This window comes from Lucilia cuprina, chromosome 5, assembly GCF_022045245.1.
Source record: "Lucilia cuprina isolate Lc7/37 chromosome 5, ASM2204524v1, whole genome shotgun sequence".
NCBI classification, from domain to species: domain Eukaryota; kingdom Metazoa; phylum Arthropoda; class Insecta; order Diptera; family Calliphoridae; genus Lucilia; species Lucilia cuprina.
In genome coordinates, this window is record NC_060953.1 from 19,519,272 (window position 1) to 19,541,608 (window position 22,337).

General features: G+C 28.1%; 1 protein-coding gene across 27 annotated transcripts in view; it reads right to left on the reverse strand.

Moving 5' to 3' along the window:
* Nucleotides 1-22,337, reverse strand: part of LOC111683232 (myosin-G heavy chain) — a 122,860-nt gene that overhangs the window by 74,567 nt on the left and 25,956 nt on the right. The window lies entirely within an intron of this gene.

The window sequence follows — 22,337 nt, forward strand, 5'->3', positions numbered from 1 at the left end:
GGGTATTGGACCAATATTTTTGTATGTTACAAACATCAGCACAAACGTATAATACCCTCCCCACTATAGTGGTGTAGGGTATAATGAACAGCTGTTTTTTGCAAACAAGTTTTTATTAATTGTGTTTTCTCACTTATAACTTTAGTTTAATTGACCAATAACACTCAGTTAAACTAAAATAATAAGTAACGTTACTGTTTATTAAAAAAAAACAAAACATATATTAAACTAGGTTTAAACAAAGAGCGTAGATTATCTTTATCTGAAAACCCCGCTGAAAATTAGATAAAACTTGGACAGCATCAACATAAGTGACCATAGTATAATTTGATTAAGTTTCAAAGAAGTCCTTAATTAAATTATTAAAGGACGTAAAACTTCTTAACTTATAACAAAAAAAAAAAAATAATCAAAAATCGTCTTGTTAATATATACTTATAATTATTGATATACGAATGTCCAATATTACGAATGACAAAATTGTTGCATTGTCTACTCTATAGTACGAATAAAGTCACAATTTTCCTGTTCGATAGTACGAATAACGCATTTTTAAGGGAATTTTGGTTTTATTTTCGTATGAATGAAGTTTTTATTATAATTTTAATTTATTATTTCGTATTATTCACCTTTAGCTCAGTAATTTATAAGTTTTTTTGTATTTACTACAAGTGTTTTGTGTGACCCAAGAGAAGAAATTAAATTGGATGATAACGCCAATCAGAAAAATATTGAAGCCTTAAAAGCGCTGTATTGAAAAGGCCGTAGGAATCATTTTACAAAGTAATAAACATCAATGTTAAATTATGGATTTTCTAATAAGTAAAATGTTATTTATATATGTATGAACTGTCAATTTTGAAAGTAATATGACTCCACATTCCAATGAGTTTAAGCTGATCCTTTATGTGATCCTTTAACTATTCTAAGTTTTTAACAGAAAATTTTAAATTAGAGAATTGTTTTTGAAAGTGGTAAATTCCATTCAAGATTTTAATAAAAGTTTTATGTAATCTGAACATGTTTAATACATTTTAGAACAGATACGTACATGCACATTGTCTTTGGCACACATATTTTTAAAAACATTAAAATTTAAAACCTTATAAATCTCATTTCAACGATTGGACTCACGATACTTTCAAAATTAAAAATTCGTATACGTAAATATGTCCCTTTTATGCCTGTTTATGTACAAGAAATTTATTTGAAATAACACACATTTATTATATTTTGTTTCGTTATGTAATTTTTCATGAAAAATAAAACAAAAATAAACAAAATACAATATTTTATGTGTATTATTTGAATTTAAACATACAAAATGTGTTGTCCAATAATACGAATTTTTCGGTACTACGAAACGGCCTGACACTATATAATTCGTACTAGTGGACGTCCACTGTATGCCCTTTTTGTTGTCCATATTGAGATTAGTGTTAAAATAATTGAAATGTATTCATCCTACTTTATAAACTTGATGCAATTATAATAATTATTTATACGATTTTTAACAACAAAAAAATTTATAATTCTGGCATTTAAATAAAAAATATTACAAAAATTTTTATAATAAATACTAACCGAAAAAATCGAAGTTCTTCCAAAAGAATTACAAAGTTAGACTAAGCGATTATTTTTTTTAACATATGGGAAAGTGAAGTTTACTTCCAAGAAATTAAAATCAATTCCGTTTATATTATTTATGTAAAATTTGTTGTATTCTATAATGCTACTATTTCAAATACTTTTAAAAAAATAATAATATGAGAATGACTTCAGAGGTCTATTTTCAGGCCTTTTTCAGTTCATCAATGGAATAAGTTTTACTTATTTTTGGGTACTGGGTACTGGGTATATTTTTTTTGGCTAATTGCGAGGATTCTAATAATAATTTACTACTAAATAGATTTATTTTATTTATTTTAGTCGTATTACAATATGTCAAGTCGCATATTCAAAGTCTAGTCCGAATTAATTGCGCTTGGTGTCTGTGATGTAACAAATTATTCAGATTTATTGCGATTTTTGAACTTTAACCAATATGATTCATTCAGACTGTAACAGTTGTTAAAGTTGCAACTTTTTCAAGTTCTTAATTTAGAAAATAAATAGAAACAAATTAGTTTACTTATCAAGGATAAAGAGCACTTGTTAGATCTAAATTAGTTATTCGTATTTGATATACCCTTGTCTGTGTATACATATACATACATGTTATGTGTGAATATGTTTCGGTTGCTCTTTCTAATAATCGTTAGAGCATTGTCAGTCACGTCATATTTAACATTTAAATTAATTATTTGACTCGTATCAAACACTACCTTTTCAAATAGAATTTCAATTTTGAAAACAATTTCTTTACTCCGACCTCTTCCTGTTTCTTTAGTCATTGCCCAATTTAAAATAACTGAGATTTTTAACACTGAAAATTGTTTCATCAACATGCAAAATTCTTTTAGCAACAAATTAAAGAAAAATGCCAGTAAAATGAAACAATCAAAACCATCGATTATTTTAACTTCTACTATAAAACTAAAATAAAAACACAATAATGAGAGGGTATAACAATGTCTTGTGCTCATACCATCATATAAAATAGCAGTTTTATTTAAAAGAAAAACAAAATCAACAGCAAGGACAAGTTTATCGTACAGAAGAAACTCATTTAAAATTCTACTTCCAAAAAAAAACTAAAAAAACAAACAAAAAACGAGATTTTCTATTTTAGTTTTGGTTCTTTTTTTTCTGTTTTCGTCCAAAAAAAAAAAAACAAATACAAGAAAAATAATGGAAATCAAACTTAAAGTGCTTTTTAAACCGCCATGTACTTGTAAAAAAATGATTTTTACCTTTGAATTGGAAAAACTCTTTACACTCACACTTACAAATAAAATCCATTTAAAAGCAAATACATATGTTGTATATACAATTATATTTTTAACAGGAGGTTAGAAATGTACACAGCAAAAAGAGAGAATAAGTAAAAGGAAAAGTATTATATTCGGCTGAGCCGAATCTTAAATACCCAACATCAACGCATATGTTGTAAATTTCGGAAGGTATTCAATAGTTTTTTTAATTGACTGAAAACAAGAATGAAAATTTATATAACTTCTTTTTGTGGGACACGCCCACAAAAATAAACATTTTTAAAAATCTTTCCAATGCTACGCCCACCTACCACTAGAGTTTCATTAAACTCGGACTGAATAAGTTTTATATTGACCTGTGCGTTTGGAGAAAAATGGCTATAAATGTGTAGAGACACTTTATATTAGGGTGATTTCCAAAAATGTTCTTTTTAAACCAGGTTTTTGATACCTTCAATACCCCTATTGACACAAATATAGAATATAATAAGAATCTAGAATATATGTACATATGCGTTTATAACCAGTATTTTGATGTGTTACATACGAAATGTCAAAATCAATACATTTACCATTTTTTTTATTGGTAGGTATAAAAAAATAACAACACACAACTAAAAAACAGACTATACTAAAACAATATTGTACAATAACATGAGAGTAGTGTATGGTTAAAATGGTATTATCACAAGGACACCTAAGGACATACAACATTACCTTGTGCAAAACCACAAAAAAGTAAATGAAAAAATTACACACATACCTATATAACAACATATTGCAATCACATTTATACATACAGTCACATGTATGAGTAATAATAATAAAAAATGAAACTTATTTAAAAAAGAGAAAAAAAGCCAAACCAAAAACTACGAATAAAATGAGAAATAAAAAAATTAAAACAAATACACTCATGATAATTTAAAATGTAAGTACAGGACCATCTCTCTTTTACATGTTTTATTTGGTAATGTACTAGTTGGTAGCTTTCCACCAGAGAGTTTCGTATGTCGGGGTAGATAGTCACAATGATTATCCAATGTCTGTGGTTTCAAAGCAAACCATTTTTCGGTAGATTAAGTTTAGATATAAATTACTTATAATTATATGTCTATCTGCTTGCTGCCTCTGATAAATAATGAGCAACAATTATTAAAACGTTATAATATAACAAATATAATAATATAATTACACATAATATACGTATATTACAAACCAACTCCTTTTATAACTCATTACTTTAATACGGTAATGCATCGCGATATCATCGATGTATATATGAAATATTTGTACAACCTTGCATTGAAATGTAATCAGTTAAAAAACAAGTATGAAAGTATAGTCGGGCCGAACATGTGATACCCTTCGCCAGTTATGAAAAATATGGACCATATATATTTATATTTATTTATACAATATTTATTTGTGCTGAATTTCATCGTGATATTTTAGTTTATAAGTTAATTTTGGGCATTCAAGTACTTTTCTGAAAGGGACTTTGTATGGGAGCTAAGGTCAAATGAGGCCCGATCTTTATAAATTTGGCAAGGTCATCATGGCTTGTATAAAACTTAGTTGTGCCGCTTTTTATCGATATACAGTTATACTTAACATAATTATAAGCTCTAAAGCGCTTTTCGGGGGTTCTGTTGTATGGGAGCTAGGTGAAATAATGGACCGGTTTTATTCATTTTTAATAGGATTCTTCCTTGGGTTAAAAAAGCGTGTGTTCCAAATTTTATCCAATTATCTTGAAAATTGCGACCTGTTTACATGGACAGCCAGCCGACCAGACGGACGGACGGACCTAGTTTGTATGGAGGCTAGGGTCAAATGAAGCCCGATCATTACAGAATTCGGTAGTGTCATTTAAAGTTCTTAAAATTAAGTCTTGTCGACTTTTGTTGACATAATAGATCATTGAACCCTACCTCATATTTAGATGGTATGGTTGGATGGGGGCTAGTCGAAATAATGGACTGATTTTAACCATTTTCGATAGGCTTCGTCCAATTTCAATCAAGCAATTATCTTGAAAATTGCGGCCTGTACCTTGCGCTCAAGGTTTACATGGACAGCCAGCCAGAAAGAGAGACGGACGGACATAGCTTAATCGAAGGTGGATATAGGACCCACCCCACTAAAGTGGTGTAGGTTATAACAATAAATATTTATCTTCGCTACTTATACAAATACGGTGATGCATCGCGAAGACTTCGGAGATAAGTATCAGACTTACAAATAAGGAGTTAAATAAGTAATTACCAGTAAGTGTTTGCTTATCTACTTTAAAGTAATTTAGATGGTATGAGTGAAGTAATTTAAAAAGATTCGACTTTCATTTTAAGTAAGATTATTAGAATTTACAAAAATAAAAATATATTTTAATTATGGCAATATTGTTAAAATTGCCATAACAAATTCCATAAATTAGGTTCGATCTATAACCAATAAAAGTAAATATATTATTTGTTTTTATTAGATTTGTGCTAAATAATTTAAAAATCGCTATTCATTTGATTCAAACCTTCACACAATCACTTCGACGTTCGCGACATAAACAAACTCAAAATCAATTTTTTCAAGTCATTACTAAAGTACTTCAAAGTAATGCAGACGGTAAGTGGTACTCATTGTGATGTAAGTGGTAATGGAAGTACAACCCATTACATCTTACAACGTTGGCTGAAAAGTGTTCAGAAAAGGTATAACAAACATATGAACTTAAAATTTTGGTCTTGCAATGTTCCATAGAATAAAGCTTACATCTTTTTCGCTTCTTTGGAAGTTCTTTTTTTGCTAAGTAGGTATATTCAAATAGAAAATTAAAAAAATATATATTTAATTTACCCGGAAATATTTCTGGCGTCTAAATCAATTGATTTATTTATTAACTTAATGTTTTATTTTGATGGCCTAAAAGTTTTACATAATTTATAATATCTAATTGCTTACGCTATTGGGGATTAGGTGTAGTTAGGGCATCATTACTATTTTTGATTGTTTTATACTAATTCCGTTTAAATATATATATCTGTTCGTATCCTTAGAAATGAGGATTTATTATAAGATCTTTTTTGTGCTGTATTGTCGGAAGTATTAAATGATGTGCGTGTCATGAAAGAAAATGGACAACGTCCATTTGTAAATACAAAGCAGTTGTGATTTGTTTTATTTTCTTTTTTTCTTAGAATATAATATGAGTAGAATTGTTATAACAGAGGATAAGATAGTGAGTTAAGCTAAACAAGTACCCTGGTTCTGGTCAACATTCTCACGCTTACAGAAATCAAACAAACTCACAGATACAATCGTACATAAGTACATGAATGATAAATGTACGAATACAAACAATAATTTATTTACTTACATATGTATGTATAACATTCTAGCAATTTTATGTACACACTACCATCAGTTAATAAATATTCATACGTATGCATGTACTTCGTTAGGGAGTTTTTCTTTTTTTGAGATGAAGGGATCGGATTTTTGCAAGTAAGTTCTGTTAACCTTTTTATGCTCTTCCGTTCTATTTTTCATGAATTTTATAATACATATGTATGTAACAAAAATTTGGCTATGGGTTGTACTTACATAAGCATTTACTTTTAAATGAATACTGTTTACCGACTGCATTACTTTAAATTGTTCTAGAAATGACTATTTTAATCGGTCTTTTTGTTTGCACATTTTATTTGATTGCGAGTTAATAATTGTGTTTTTCAAAAAATAAACAAAATTAACTGCTATTTCACAATATCAAAACAACATTTTCTTTCAAATAAATATATTGAAAACAAAAACAAAATTTTAAATTTATTTGCTGTTTTCAATATTTAGAGAAAGCGGCAGTAAATTAAATTTGAAAACCATTATATAAGTCTCAATAAAATAGCTAAGCAGTGGTGCAATGAGTAGAACATTTGGCTTACTAATTGTATACTCGCTTGCTCACAACTTATTCAACAACTTTGTAAGCGAATCTACAAGTACTTTTCTAACTCCCTATTTGTAAACGAACGTGCTTACCTTCAGTGTCATCATAGTGTTTAAATAATCAGTTAAAATGCTAATGTTGAAGTAGAGAAAAAAGGTTTCATTTTAACTCATTACTTTTTAATGTAAGTCTTTTCTGCGTTACATATGATAAAAGGACTTTTAGATAAAAGTATTTAACTCTCGAAATATTGACCCAATAACAAATATCATCAACTTTTATTTTGATGCTACCTCTAATACATACGATTAAAATATGATTAGTGATCATCAGAATATGTACGTGATCTTGGATTCGTATTATTTCCAAAACATTATAAACATTCTTTAGAAATACCACTTTTTAATTTGGTTAGTAGCATTTGTAAATCCTTTTACTGTTAAATATACAGTGTCGGCCAAACTTAAAAATCAATTTTGTATTCTCAATTTATATTCATGCAGAAGATTTCGTTATATACTACATTTTCATTTGGGGTTTTCCATGCTGATACCTTTAGACTATCCAAAAGGAGATCTCCGAATTACATAAATATTAAGACTAAACTTATGTTAAGACTATTTTTTTCAAAGACATATCGTATATACTTTTTTCTGTATGTTGATTTTTGACATGTTATTTGTTGTATGTTGATGATACTTATTACAAAGAAATTTTGTGAAAGAAAATAATTAAAGTAAAAAGTAAATGAAATTTTATTTTAGTCTACACTGTACATATATGCAAACGAATAAGTACAACAAAAACAAACATATTTAAATATATCCTAACTTGACCCAGATTTTATTATAAAAATATACATACACAAACATACATATACTAACTGTAGAAAACACGAAAAATATACTAAAACTAAAATGAAATCATGTTAACATAAGAGAATAAAATAACAAACAAACACACTCACACCCTAAAGAGGAGTATCGTTTCACAGATTAGATACGAGTACACAGGAACAAGTAGTATAAAAACTAAAAAAAAAATAATAAAATACAAAAATAAAAAATTAGAAAAAATACAAAAACACAAAATACAAGATGCTTTATGTGTTTTCCTTTTGTCCCTCATCTCATATTTTAGAAAACACACACAAATTGTGTTCAGATGTTTTTATACCCTTCATCATCGAGAGAAGCGAGTATATAAGTTTGTCATTACATTTGTAATTATAAAAATTAAAATTTTTTAATATACATTTTTACGTATCCAAAGTTCTTATAGAATGGAAGATGAACAACATTCTGAAGGCCCCCAATATCTATCTTCGGCATACAAATCTTAAGTGTATGATAATTACCAAAAAATTATAATTCCCAAAAACTAATGGTTGTTCCTAATATCTGAATCTTTTTATTTAATATTTAAAACAATCAAAATCTATACTACTAACTACTACAACTAATGGGGAATTACGGGAAAATTTTAAAACTGTCCTATATAAGGGAATGTAGTTTTGACATTCGGTCAATTATACCTTATACGATGAAAATATATATATTGGTAAATTTTAGCAATGCAAATATAATCACTTACAGATTATCTTACTATTGCAAATACTATGCTGAAGGGTGTATACGATTTAGTACATTAGACTATAGCTTTCTTACATGTTTTTTTTTCGTAAATATATACATATACTTATGTATGTATGCATGAGTCTACATTTAATGTTTGTTTTTGCTGTAAATGAGGTAGCTAGGTAGGTTGGTACTAGTAAATGTCTAAGAATTTCATTTTGGCAAATGTACACAAAGGCAAATACACACAAATACAAATATTTACATTTACATTGATATAAATACCAAATATCTATGTGGCCACATTTGTACTTTACTACTTGTATTCTCATTCATTTTCTTACAACATAATAACTTACATTACATACATACCTACATTGAATGCTTAAACACATATCCTAATGTACTTATGATTTATAAAACTAGCATTTCCCACAACCAATATATAGCAAAGTAAAAGGGAACGCATGACTTAATGACTCAAAAAGTTAATTTGCTTACATTGACTTGATTCTGTAGTTACAAAAGATTAAACGAAAAACAAAGAAGATTTTATGTCTTCACCTTTCAATTTTATGTAATATTTGAATACATATATCGTATATTGTACAAAATACAATTTCATACTTACTCTGATTAGATTTTAAAAAAATTAATTGATTTTTCATAATTCTTTACAGTGAATTATAACTTGGCATGAAATTTTTAGTAATTACATTGGATTCATGGGCCGATTTTGAAAATAAGCTTTTAAGTGGGAACATGTTTCGAAATAGATTTATAGAATACTAGAGATGGTATTAAGAGTGGGCGTGTCCTTTTTTGTTAAATTTTCATTTCATATATTTTTTTGATATTTATTTACACGCAGAGAATAAACATGGATGTGGTAATCATACATAAGATATAATGGTTATTTGTAAGTTAAAATGGTTGTTAGTAATATATGATGTTTTTATACCCACCATCAAAAAAGATGGGGGGGTATATTGATTTTGTCATTCCGTGTGTAACACATCGAAATATATTCTGTGACCTCGTAAGATTCTAAGACGATTTAGCCATGTCCGTCCGTCCGTCTGTCCGTCTGTCTGTTGTTGGCACGATAGCGTCCACAAAATAAGAGATATTGAGATTAAATTTTCCCAAAATATATTTTGGAAATGTTTGGTATTGAAAATGGGCAAAATCGGTCAGCGATTTCACATAGCCCCCATACAAATGTACCCCCCGCAATATTGTATAAATAGCTTCAAATATTCACAAATTCGTTGTTTATGAAGCAAATACCACAAAATTTCGCATAGGTCAGTTTTTTGACGTCTGCAAAATAATTCTGCATTATGGCGGACATAGGACCATAATTGGCTCTACCCCCCATATAAAATGACTTAATAGCTGATTACTGGCTTAAAAATGGGAATATAGCGATGAAATTCGACACACATAAGTTTCATGCAAGCCAATATCTCTCAACCAAATTTTATGTATATCGGACTATAATTGACTACCCTACCCCCCATATAAGGTCCCCTTCAGAAAATTACTTTAACGCTCATTACTCGCTTAAAAATACAAGTATAGCGATGAAATTTCACATAAGTAAGTTTCTTACTAGCCAAAACCTCTCTATGAAATTTTATGTGGATCGCTCCATAATTGACCCTACCCCCCATATAAGGGGGTAGGGTCTTTATGAAATTTTATGTGGATCGGTCCACCATTGACCCTACCCCTCATAAGAAGTCCCCTCCATAAAATTACTATAACGCTCATTACTGGCTTAAAAATACGACTATAGGCAAAAGCTCTCTACCAAATTTCCCAGAAATCAGTTTTATACTAGGCAATATCTCTCTACCAAATTTTATGTGGATCGGTCCATAGTTGATCCTACCCCCATAAAAAGTCCCCCCCATAAAATTTCTTTAATACTCATTACTGGCTTAAAAATAGGATTATAGCAATAAAATTATACAGAAGTGAGATTTATACAAGTCAAAATTTACCAAATTTTATGTGGATCGGTCCATAATTGACCTTTCCCCCATATAAGACCCCCTTCAGAAAACGACTTTAACGTTAATTATGGGCGTAAAAATACGAATATAGCGAAGAAATTTGACAAAAGTATGTATCTTAGGAACCAAAACCTTTCCACCAAATTTTATGTGGATCGGTCTATAATTGGCCCTACTCCTCATTACTGCCTTAAAAATACGAGTATAGCGATGAAATTTCACAGAAGTAAGTTTTTCACAAACCAAAATCTCTTTACCAAATTTTATGTGGAACAGGCCTTAATTGACCCTACCCCCAACATAAGGTCCCTATCAGAAAAATACTTTAAGGCCCATTACTGGCTTAAAAATACGATTATAGTAATAAAATTCGACTCAATTAAGTTCCTTGGTAGTCAAAAGCTCTTAACTTAATTTTATGTGGATCGAGCATTAATTGACCCCCAAAAAATTTATTACTGTTCTAAAAAACGAGTAAAGCGATGAAATTTGATATAAACCTGACCTGTAGGAACCAAGATCGTTCTACAAAATTTTACGGAGATCGGTCTATAATTGACGCTACCCCCATATAAGGCTCCTTCAGAAAATTACTTTAAAGCTCAGTATTGGCTTAAAAATACTAGTAGATTTATGAAATTCGACATAAACTAGTTTCGTGTAAGCTAATATCTCTATCTCTTTTATAGGAACCGAAATCTCTCCATCAATTTTTATGAGGATCAGTCCACAATAACACCACCCCTTATAAATTCCGCCCCAGAAAATGAGGCAAAAAAATACGAATACCACAGTGACATAAAAAAATTTTGATTTACAATCTCTATACCATATTTTATGACTTTAATGCTTCTTAATGTCTTCAAAATACAACTAGATCGATGAAATTTTAAACAAATAAGGAACTGAAATCTTCCACATATGTATGTATGTATGTATGTATGTATGTATGTATGTATGTATGTATGTATGTATGTATAAATAATTTAATTCCCTATAAAAATTAGCACTGTCAATAGTCAAACCCCCATTAATGGACCTCTTCAAAATATTAAAGTTCATTTATATGGCAGTGATTTGATGGTGGGTATAAAAGATTCGGCATAGCCGAATATAACACTCTTACTTGTTATTTTTTTCGGTTTTGTAAAAAAAATATTATTTTTCAGCAATTGCCATGAACATGAAAATTATTACAGTAACAGCAATATGGTTTAAATTAAATTAAAATAACAATTATATGTTTTTGACAACAATATATTAGCACAGTAGATATAGATAGATATAAATATTATAAAAAGTGTCAGTTGCAGAAAGAAAGAAGTTTCATTATTAAGCATATAGGGGTAGGTCAAATGGGACCCTACCATTTTTAGTTTTTGTCGAGATATTTTCGGAGGGTTCTGTTGTATGGGGCTAAGTGAAATAATAGACCGAACTTAACCGTTAGACTTCGTCCTTGAGACTGTAGAAGATCATGTACCAAATTTCATTGCAAAATGATAACATACCGCTAAAGAGGTGTAGGATTTAAAAAGTACAAAAAAGTTCCTTGTTATAGATTTTTATTTCATCTGGATTTTTCTGGAAAAGTAGCAAAAATTACCTTTAAAAATTCTTAATTACTAAAAACTCTGCATATTTGATTTCATAGTTCAAAGTACATTATTATAGAAAATTCCAAAACTGCCAAACTTTGACCCCTTAATATTTGAATTTTAAAATTCACTCCAAATTTTAACCTCAACCGATTAGGATATGGGATGATGAATCAGTGAGTCAGTAAGGTCAGTAACCTCTATCCTTTGATCCAGCAAACTTTATATTGATCCCATGACAAAATTTTCGAGAAATGGTATCAGGGTATGTATCAGAATGATTCAAGTTTAACTTGAAACTTCGGCAGGAATATTATTATCTTATTTTTTCTCTATACAAATGGAACCTCCCTTATGTACATATGAACATGAAAATTTTATATTTATACACACATACATATGTATGCATCTAGATATAAGTAAGTACCCATGTGCATTAATATTTATTTTTATGAAAACATTTATTAAAATGAAAAAAAGCATTTAACAGAGTTATCAGGAGATATATGTATAACTATATGGATATAAAAACAACTGATTTTAGAATTTAATATGCAACTGATTGTTTGTGGTACTTGATAAGCAAATAACCATTAAATAAAACTACATCACCTGCAGGCTGCAGTTTGTTTATATATCAAGTGTCCTTTTTAACTTAAAATATGATGAAAACATGCAATACGAAAATATATAAATATGAATGTATAAAAACTTTTTAAATAAAAATATTTTCCTAAAAAAGTGCCAGTAAAACATGTAGTTCCAAGTTAGGGGTTACAGTGTTAAACAAACATATGTTTGCATTACATATGAACATTAGTAAAAATATATAAAAAGATGAATTTTGAAAATTTATTGGCTCTTTATTCAAATGCACCTTTTATCTTTAATTTAATAACAATAATTATTTGATTCGCAAAAACTTAAATGCAATTTAGTTGCCACGAATATACAATACTTTTAAATAAATGTTCAACAGCTACATATACATATATATATATTTTTTTAATTTTCAGAATATTTTTCTGTCATTTTCTGTGTTTTAGCTCATAAATCTAAAATACATGTAATAATTTGCTAAAGTGTATACAATGTCTATCTTTATATTTACAATTTTCCTTCTTAAACAAACAATAATATTTAAAAATAAGAAATATGTATATAACAATATTTGTACAGAATGTAGTTTGTTTTTATACATTTTTCTCATTGTTATGGTTCGTTATTTTCATTGCAAACATACAAAGTTTTTCTTCTGTTTTAACAACATAAAAATTTTGTTGAAATTTAATACAATTTGTCATTCATTCAGTCATTTATTTTATGGAAGTGTATATATGTATATTTTTTGTTGCTTATAGAAGAGAATAATAATATACAAATATTTATACATATAATAAAAAAAATAATAATAAACTTCTTCGTGTGGTAGACTTAGAGGCATTCCGTTATTACCACATCTTCTCTGTATAAAAATTAATGTAAAATGTCTAACTAAAGACAAATACATTTATTTGTTTTTTATATTTTTATTTGTTAACTGTCAAACATTTCTTATATTACCTATCTACCGTATTAAATGTACTATAAATTTAATGAGAGCCAGGAAAAACATATTATACAAATTTTCATTAAATTATTTGTTAATCTATAAAATAGATTCTATTAATTAAGTGAGTTAATGAGTGACTGAATCATCATAGCATAACCCAAACGGATAAACTTAGAACAATGAAACTTTAGAATATTTATGGGTAAAAAACACTATACATAGTTAGCTAGTTAGTTACTTAGTTAGTGAGTTAGTTTGAAAGGAGAATTGATCTATATACCGGGCATGTTTAGTTGGAAATCAATATCATTTGACGTTTTTAATTTGACTATTACTTTAATACTCGCAAAGCTCTAAGCAGGTTAAAATATATTTTGTTAAACAAAGTCATTTCATTTCATTCTTCAGCAACCAAATCTTCAATAATTTAATCAGGCATGCTTTTGAGAAGTATCTTATATAAAATCAATCAAAGCCGTCCATTAATAATGGAGTTATGAGGAATAGGACCTCCGAAAATGCACATTTTGGACAAAAAAACAACAATGCTTATTGGAAACAAACGTATGTTTAGATGTGTATTGGTTCCATTGCTTTGTGTATTATTTTTTGGTGTTTTGTATGCTTGACATTGTTATTGTTGTTTTCTATTTTGTTCTAAATTTATAAATTAAAAATTTATAAAATTAATCTTTATTTAAACTCACTGCGGTAAATGGTATGTGGACTTTTTACTTGTCTTTATATAAATTACGAAAAATGGAAATGAAGTAACTCGTGTAAAGTATTGCAACATGATTTTTTTATATATTATTTAAAAGCAGTGCTTGTCTCTTTTTTTACAAATCTTTTAATTAAAATGGTTGATAGTTAGAAGTTTAAAGCCCAACTTATCATCCCCATATTTTCATTCCAAATACATTTAATTGTAATAATTAAATAATACATCAAATATTTTTAATTTTTTCCGAACAAAAAAAGTAATTTTCAAAGAATATTTCTAATATTGGTCCATAATTGCTGCCACAGATAGTTAGTTTACGGTAAATTTTTTTAATATCAACAAATTAAGGCAAATACGATGGTAGGTATTGAACAAATACCAACGAAAGATCCTCCTTCGGAAGTCATCCAGATGATCATATAAATATCATCTGGGTATATAAGATTCGACATAGTTGAATAAAACACATCTACTTATTTTTGTTGTGTTTTACTTACTTTTATTTGTGTTCGTTATTTTCTATTTTTATTTTCCGTCGAATATAAATATTTGTCAAACTAGAGAAAGGGAAACAAGAAAGTACAAACTAAACACATAAAATCAAACTAGGAGCAAATTAAAGGCAACAAATTAAGACACAAACAATTTTTTGTTTAAATTTATTGATTTTCGTTATACGTATGCTTTTCATATGCATGAATTTGTATACATTTTTTCCGAGAAAAACTAAACTTGTTAAATTTACATATTTTATTTGTGTTGTTGTTATTAAATAGAAACGTACTCTTGAGAGTTTTTTGACTCATATTAAGGTTAACAAAATTTAAATTTTGTTTAATCATGACTCAGAGACTATGCAAATTTTTCTTAAATTTAAAAAGAATTTAAAAGCTGATGTTAGCTTTTATTAAATATTTTACTAATTACCCAGCGTATGTGTAATATATTTTTAACTACTTATTTAAAAATAAAACACTTATACGCACTAAATTTTTTTATGCATATTGTGTTCTTAAATTTACACATAAACTATTTAAAAACTACTTTTAATATTTACAAACCCTGTTAAATATTTTAATAACACAGCGTATGAGTAATAAACTTTTTACTAGTTGCTTAAAGAATAAAACACTTATACGCACTTTTTAGGTGAGCCAATTAAATTTAGAACTTAAAAATTATAATATTACTACTAATTTCATCAAAATTTATCTAAAAATCCCAAAGAGAATTCAGTTTTTATTGTAAATTATTTATGAACTTCTCAATATATGATTAAAAAGTTAAAATAACACCCTAATAAACATATAAAATAAAAAAGGTATTCACTACACCAAACCATGATTAACACCTCTGCTACGTAACAAATATAAAACTAATTCTTGCTTTCATTTACCTCTGCATCTGGTACATGGAAAATTTACTACTGATGAACTAACTCAAGCTTAATATCCAAACAAAGGCAAATAATAAGTTTCGAAACTTTTATTTGCAGTAATTGCAGCATTGTTAACTTTTCGTTTTCTATTTGCACAACACCAGGGAATGCGTTATCCAATATTTTTTCTTGTTTTATTTGTTTGCCTTCAGTTTTTTTTCTTTTGCAGTTTCTAGAAGTCTCATCTCATAAGACATGATCTGATGTATTAAAATACATGCATATACATATTTCTACATAGAGTTCATTCATTTATATGCTGTATGTATGTAAGTACGCTTTTTGAATAATTTATACACTATGGCCCATAAAAATTTTTAACATCTTTTAGTTTGCATAGAGACTGAAACTAGTGTTAATATGTAAGTAAGTTCATTTTTACTTGTACTGTTATGTTCACATTTTGTGTTCAGGGTATTTGCAATTCGTTACAGCTTCATAAAGTCATGTACAAAATTATATTTAAATGTTATTGCAGTTTTTTTAGTATTTGTTTCATTATTTCACTTTTATTACAAGTTTAAAAATATTTTTGAACTTTTGTTTCATTTCCTTCTCTTAAACGTAATAAGATTTTTAGAGAATTGCAATTACATACATACATTTTGCTTAAATTTTGATATACCTACGTGCATTAGTTTTAAAATAATTCATTTACGCTGTTTCAAATTGCATTTCGGAAACATCTTTAGAAAATATGTTATATTTTCAGACAAATTTTGGCAATATTTTTATTTATTTTTTCTCATATCGATGTTTTTAGGATCACATTTTAACCACATATGTGTAACTTAATTTTAAATGTTAGCATTATTTTCTATATATCCAAATTATGATCACATTGGATCATAATATAGACATGTATAACTAACAGTATTATGATAAATAATACAATGCTGAAATATTTCAACTGTACTTAATCATAATATGATATTTTAAAATTGTTACAATAATCATAATATATTCAAACTACAACCATAATTTTAACCAAAATATGTTGTTTTTAGAACATGGTTACCACAACCATGTTTTTTTTCTCCGCGTGTAACATAAACGATATTGGTCTATTACAGTGATTGTCATTACATGGAAACATTTTTCAAAAGTAGGATTTTCACTTAAGTTAACGTATCGTTATTTCTATCAGAAAAAGGCCTTAAATATAAGCCGAACGCCTAATTAATGGGACGATTTGTGAAAAACGCGCAGTATGAATACGGTCTTAATCTGGGTTCAACCGATATACCTCAATGTTATTTTTAAGTATACAAAATCCTGTTTCCTGGGCAAGAGATACCAGTAACAGACAAAGTTAAATAATTAGATGCGGGAAATTAAAAAGGGGACACCATATAGGAAATTATCAATAAGGTACATCGACGCTGAGTGCTATGTAGGAGAACCATAAACCTCCTCAAAATCAGGCAATAATACATTTACTGAATACTATAAAGGTTTTTGGTTTTACCAACAAACATTTTCCATAAAAAAGACGGCCAAATGTATATTTTTACCATTTCCATAAAATATTTTCATGTTAAATAGCTCTACTATAAAATTCTAATTAAAGTCAAATAAATAATATATGTAATTTGCTTAATGCCTAATAACTTTCAAATTTAATATTTGCTAAATCACATTTTTATTTAAATAAATAGAAATAAGGGCCAACGTAATAATGGAGATTGCAGTGTGCATGGTCACGTATTAAATAATACACGAACTGTTGTAAATGCAAATGTATGAATTACATTAGAACATCATGTGTTTTCACAGTATAGAGCAAAATACTTTTAACAATTTCGTACTAAGTACAAAAACGTCAAACTTTAAGAAAGAAACTTTGTACAAAAACAAAAAAAACTATTAGTTTTAATTGTCTAAATATTTTAAGAACATATAACTAATTTTAGTTTTACTTATAACTATTTTTAGTTTTACTTTCTAATAATAACCTTTAGTTATTTTAGAAAACAATTGCAAAAAAAACAAAACTAAAAATAAATATATTTATTGATATTGATGACATTACTTTATTTTAAAGGAAATTCTGTCAATTAATATTAGAATGGAATTTTATTCATAAATCACTTATAAATGTATATATGTATGTAAATACACTATGTTGAAAGAAAATTAAAATATTGATATCGCCAAATATTTAATAAATGTGAACACACATACATACATAAATATATTGAACAGGTGTTACACGTTTTTAAAATTTTCATACATTGTGGTCTTTATATTGTAAGATATAAATGCTCGAGTGTTCTTTGATTAACACAATTAAATTGATCCTGTGCCAAATAACTATTAATATAAAGTATTGTGCCAAATAACTATTAATATAAAGTATTGTTTTTATTAGTAACAGGTTAGATTTTTTACATTCGATATTATGCTCTTCTGCAGCAATGCTTAAATTTTAAGTGATTTTGTAATATTTGCTCTTGCCCCTGTACAAGTTTATAAGAAATATTAATTACCTAATTATGCAAAAATCACGTTTGCTTATAACATCCTTATAAATATCAGAACTTGGAAGTTATCAGCAAAATGTGTGACTAGTTGATTAAATCTTCTTTAGTTTAAGTCTGTTCACTTAGCCTAATAATACGAAATAAGAGGAGCACAATAGTTCCAAAACCCTTAAAACAAAACATTTCTGAACTTATCAAAAATCGTAAGTTTTTAATTAGCCATTTATTTGAAAAAAGCTTTTTGGTATCGATTCAACATGATCCAAAGCGATAATACATGACAATACTCCCTTGCGAAACGAGGATCCTTAATAGAAAAGCAGCATACCGACAACTTCGTAGGAATTCCGTTTGCAAATGATACATTTTACGAACTTGCACAATCGATGTGGTCTACTTAGCATAACTTCAGATCATGTTGTCTTCATGGTAAAAAATTGCTAGGTAGCAATTTTCTGCACCATATAACTGATCTGCTTGAGTTTGATTTTCGCATGATAGATTCCTTTATTCGTGTGAGAAAATTACCAACTCATTTTTTTTTATAAAAATTACACATTTTTGAAATTATATAGTTTGTTATGAACAATACTGTTAAAATAAAACTTTATTTTTTGTATGCCTGCTGTGAATGAAGGCTTACGAAGGATTTAAGCTTTACAAAGGCAACAACAACAAAAACCGCAACAGGCACACTGCCTGAGTTCACTTGGTCGCTTTACGTAATTATTCTTGCTGTAGTTTGTTGTTGGTTTTGATAGAAATTTTTGTTGTTCTCTTTTTGGTAAATTTATTCTTCGTCTTTCACTTTCTTTCCACTTTTTTCACAAAAAAAATAGTTCTTTTCACATTTTGGTATGTTCGTGGTCGTGATGATGTTGGAACTTTTTTTGCTGTAAATAAAATGCATTCCATTAAATACTACCGTCCCTTTGGTCGCAGTTGAAAGTACTTATTTTAATGTTGATGAAAGAGAAGGAAACATTTTTTTCTTTATTCAATCGAAATTTTCCTCTAAATTTGACACACTGACAGACACACTTCGCGTGCAAATATACAACACTGTCTGTCACAAACACTTGAACTTGTTGTGCAAAAGGTAAATTTGATTGTTTTCTTTGTGGCGTTTGTGTCAAAGAGAATTTATAGGAAGTTGCTTTTATTAGCTTTTTTGATGATTGCTTTGTGTTGAAAGTGCGACATAAGGATTCCATACAATTTTAGATGAATGTATCTATGAAGTATATATGTATATGTATTATATGTTTGTTATTTTATATGTACTAGTTTATACTCATAGATTATTAAAATGGCTCGACGTTTTCATTTTTATAGTATATGCATACATATCTATCATTAGAATAATATTTAAGTACATAAAGTATTTGCGTTTATCACTGCAAAAATCTTAAATATAATTTGCTCGATATTTCAATCGTTTTTGGCTGAGCCGGTCTAATATGCTGCATATAAAGATAAATGTATGTACATACATAGTATATAATATATAGTTATCATTGTGCGCTACACCACTATAGTGGGCTATTCCAATCTCTATTTGATTGAATTAAGCATTGTTTCTCTATCTGTCGGTGTCCGTGTCCATAACACTACAGATCGCAATTGTCGCAAATTTCATCTTCGTATGAGGCGGTTTACCTTTCCCTTTAAAATTTAGTTCCCTCACAGGTACTATTAAAAATTTATGTTAATTTGTTTATAAATTATTTAAGAAAATTGAATTGCCTCGGAAGGGTTTTTTCACCAAAATGACCCGAGAAAAATATGGCCTAATTTTATTGTTAATCCTAGGTGATTATTCTAGATCCTTATAGATAGCGGATTTGATTAAATCATGACTGTTTGTCTGTTGAAATAAGTTTTCTGAAGACCCTATTTATCTTTGGAGTCTAAATCTTCAATTATTTTACCTAACCTTAAGTTCGAGTTCATATAACAGATATGTATATCAGCAAAAAAACAGAGATATTGCACACACATGAAAACAACAGCAGCATATTGTTAACACTCACTAGGTATTATATGGTCGGCCATGGCCGACTATAAATTCATACTTGTTTATTTAAGAATGTGTATTGTAGGCAATCATGTCACTCACTCACTTCTCGTGACATTTTATATTCGATCAATAATCGTATTCGTAGAATTTATACTTTAGAACATTAAATTGTGTGTAGAAACTAGTTGTTAAACAATTCAAATAAAAAATGCAAAAAAAAAAACTCTAGCTACCCTACAGTTCTACACAAAGTCAGTATATCCCTAAAAGTTTATGACTACTTAAATGTCCTTAAGTAAACTGATTCTGAAACTACACTAAAAATAATCGGAAAAATAATTCGAAATATTAATTCTCAAATGCTTTAAGATTATTTTAGTGTTGTGATAATCCCAAAATAGACATAATATCATAAGATTGAGACAGGCAAATCGAACTACTGGGAAAAGTACTTTATATTTTAGCATATAAGAACGTGTGTATTTAGATTTTGCGTCAAAAGACAACATCAAATATTTTTTGTGAAATATCTGTATGTTTTACAGAAATATGAATCCTCATATTTAATACTTGTGTAAAATAGCAAATACTTATGAAGATCCCCAATAAATGTGCGCTTGGTTGCATGTCATAAATTTACAATCCATCAGTTAAACTAAGACGGAGAAATGTATACACAAACAGTTGAACATAAAAAAATGTTACAAAAGAAATTTTTATTATATTTTTCATTTATTTGTACAATTTCAAACTAATATTTTCTCGTACTAGCTTATATTTTAATAAATATTTATAGCACAACAACATAGTGTCAGTCTTTAAAACTTAGTTTGCTATTCATTTCAAAATATCATATTATATGTATATAAAAAATATTTATTTATATAAATTTTTTGACCACAACTCTCTTTATAAAACGGAATAAATATCGTAAGAAATAAACTCATCAAAGTATTTATCTTTTCTTTTTTGTTAAAGTTGTATGCATTTGTTTGGCATGACAAATTGTTCATATATAGAGAGAAACCGCAACAGACTTTTGTACATATGCATGTATGTATAAACTGTCAGGCATTTGAAATATTATCATCATATTTCTTATGAGGAAAAGAAATTCTTACACAAATCGTAAAAGCTCTATATTTGGTTGCTCCGAACATTTGATATCCATCAACATGTTTTTATAACCGCAACCACCATCAGTGGTGACAGAGGGTATACATATGTAAGTTTGTCATTTCGCGTATAACAGCAAGAAATTTTCTTCTGAGACAAGGGATGCCAATTCCGATATCCCGAGTTCCGGGATTTTTTTAAATAAATCCCGGGATTTGATTTAGACGAGAATTGACACAAGAAACATCCTCTGAAAATCACTTTGATGTTACACTACTAAAGTGGGGAGGGTATTATACGTTTGTGCTGATGTTTGTAACACACAAAAATTTTGGTCCAATACCCACCTTAAAGTATACCGATCGATTCAGAATATTTTTTTGATTCTGGCACAAATAAGTTTTATATAAGTAATGATAGGCTCTTATTTAACCCTAGCCCCCACAAAAACCCCCCTTCAAAAAATGTCTTAAACGTTTATAATTGACATGTAACCATTTGTATCGCATTGAAACTCGACAAAACAAATTGTTATTTAAAATTATACTTTTTTTCAAAATTTATTGACGATCGGCCCATATTTGACCTATATTATTTATAAAGCCTCATTTAGAAAACATAGGATATTATATGGTCGGCCATGCCCGACTATACTTTCTAACTTGTTTTAGTATCAATACATATAATATTTTGATTGGGGGTATTTCATTTCGAACAGTTGAATCAACATTTTTATTTCAATATTAAAAGACTTTAAAAGTCTTTCGAATACCATTATTTTTTTGTATACTTTGTACTTACACAATAGCTTACATTTCAGTAACTATTGCATACCATCTGCATTACTTTTAGGTATTCTGGTAATAGCTAACGTAGAATCTAATACGTATGTTAATACTTTAATTTTATTGAATCGTTTGTTGTCTTTTACTACTGTTATATATGTATTATGTACCTAAAAGTATAAACGTTTTTCTGTATGAATAAGTAGT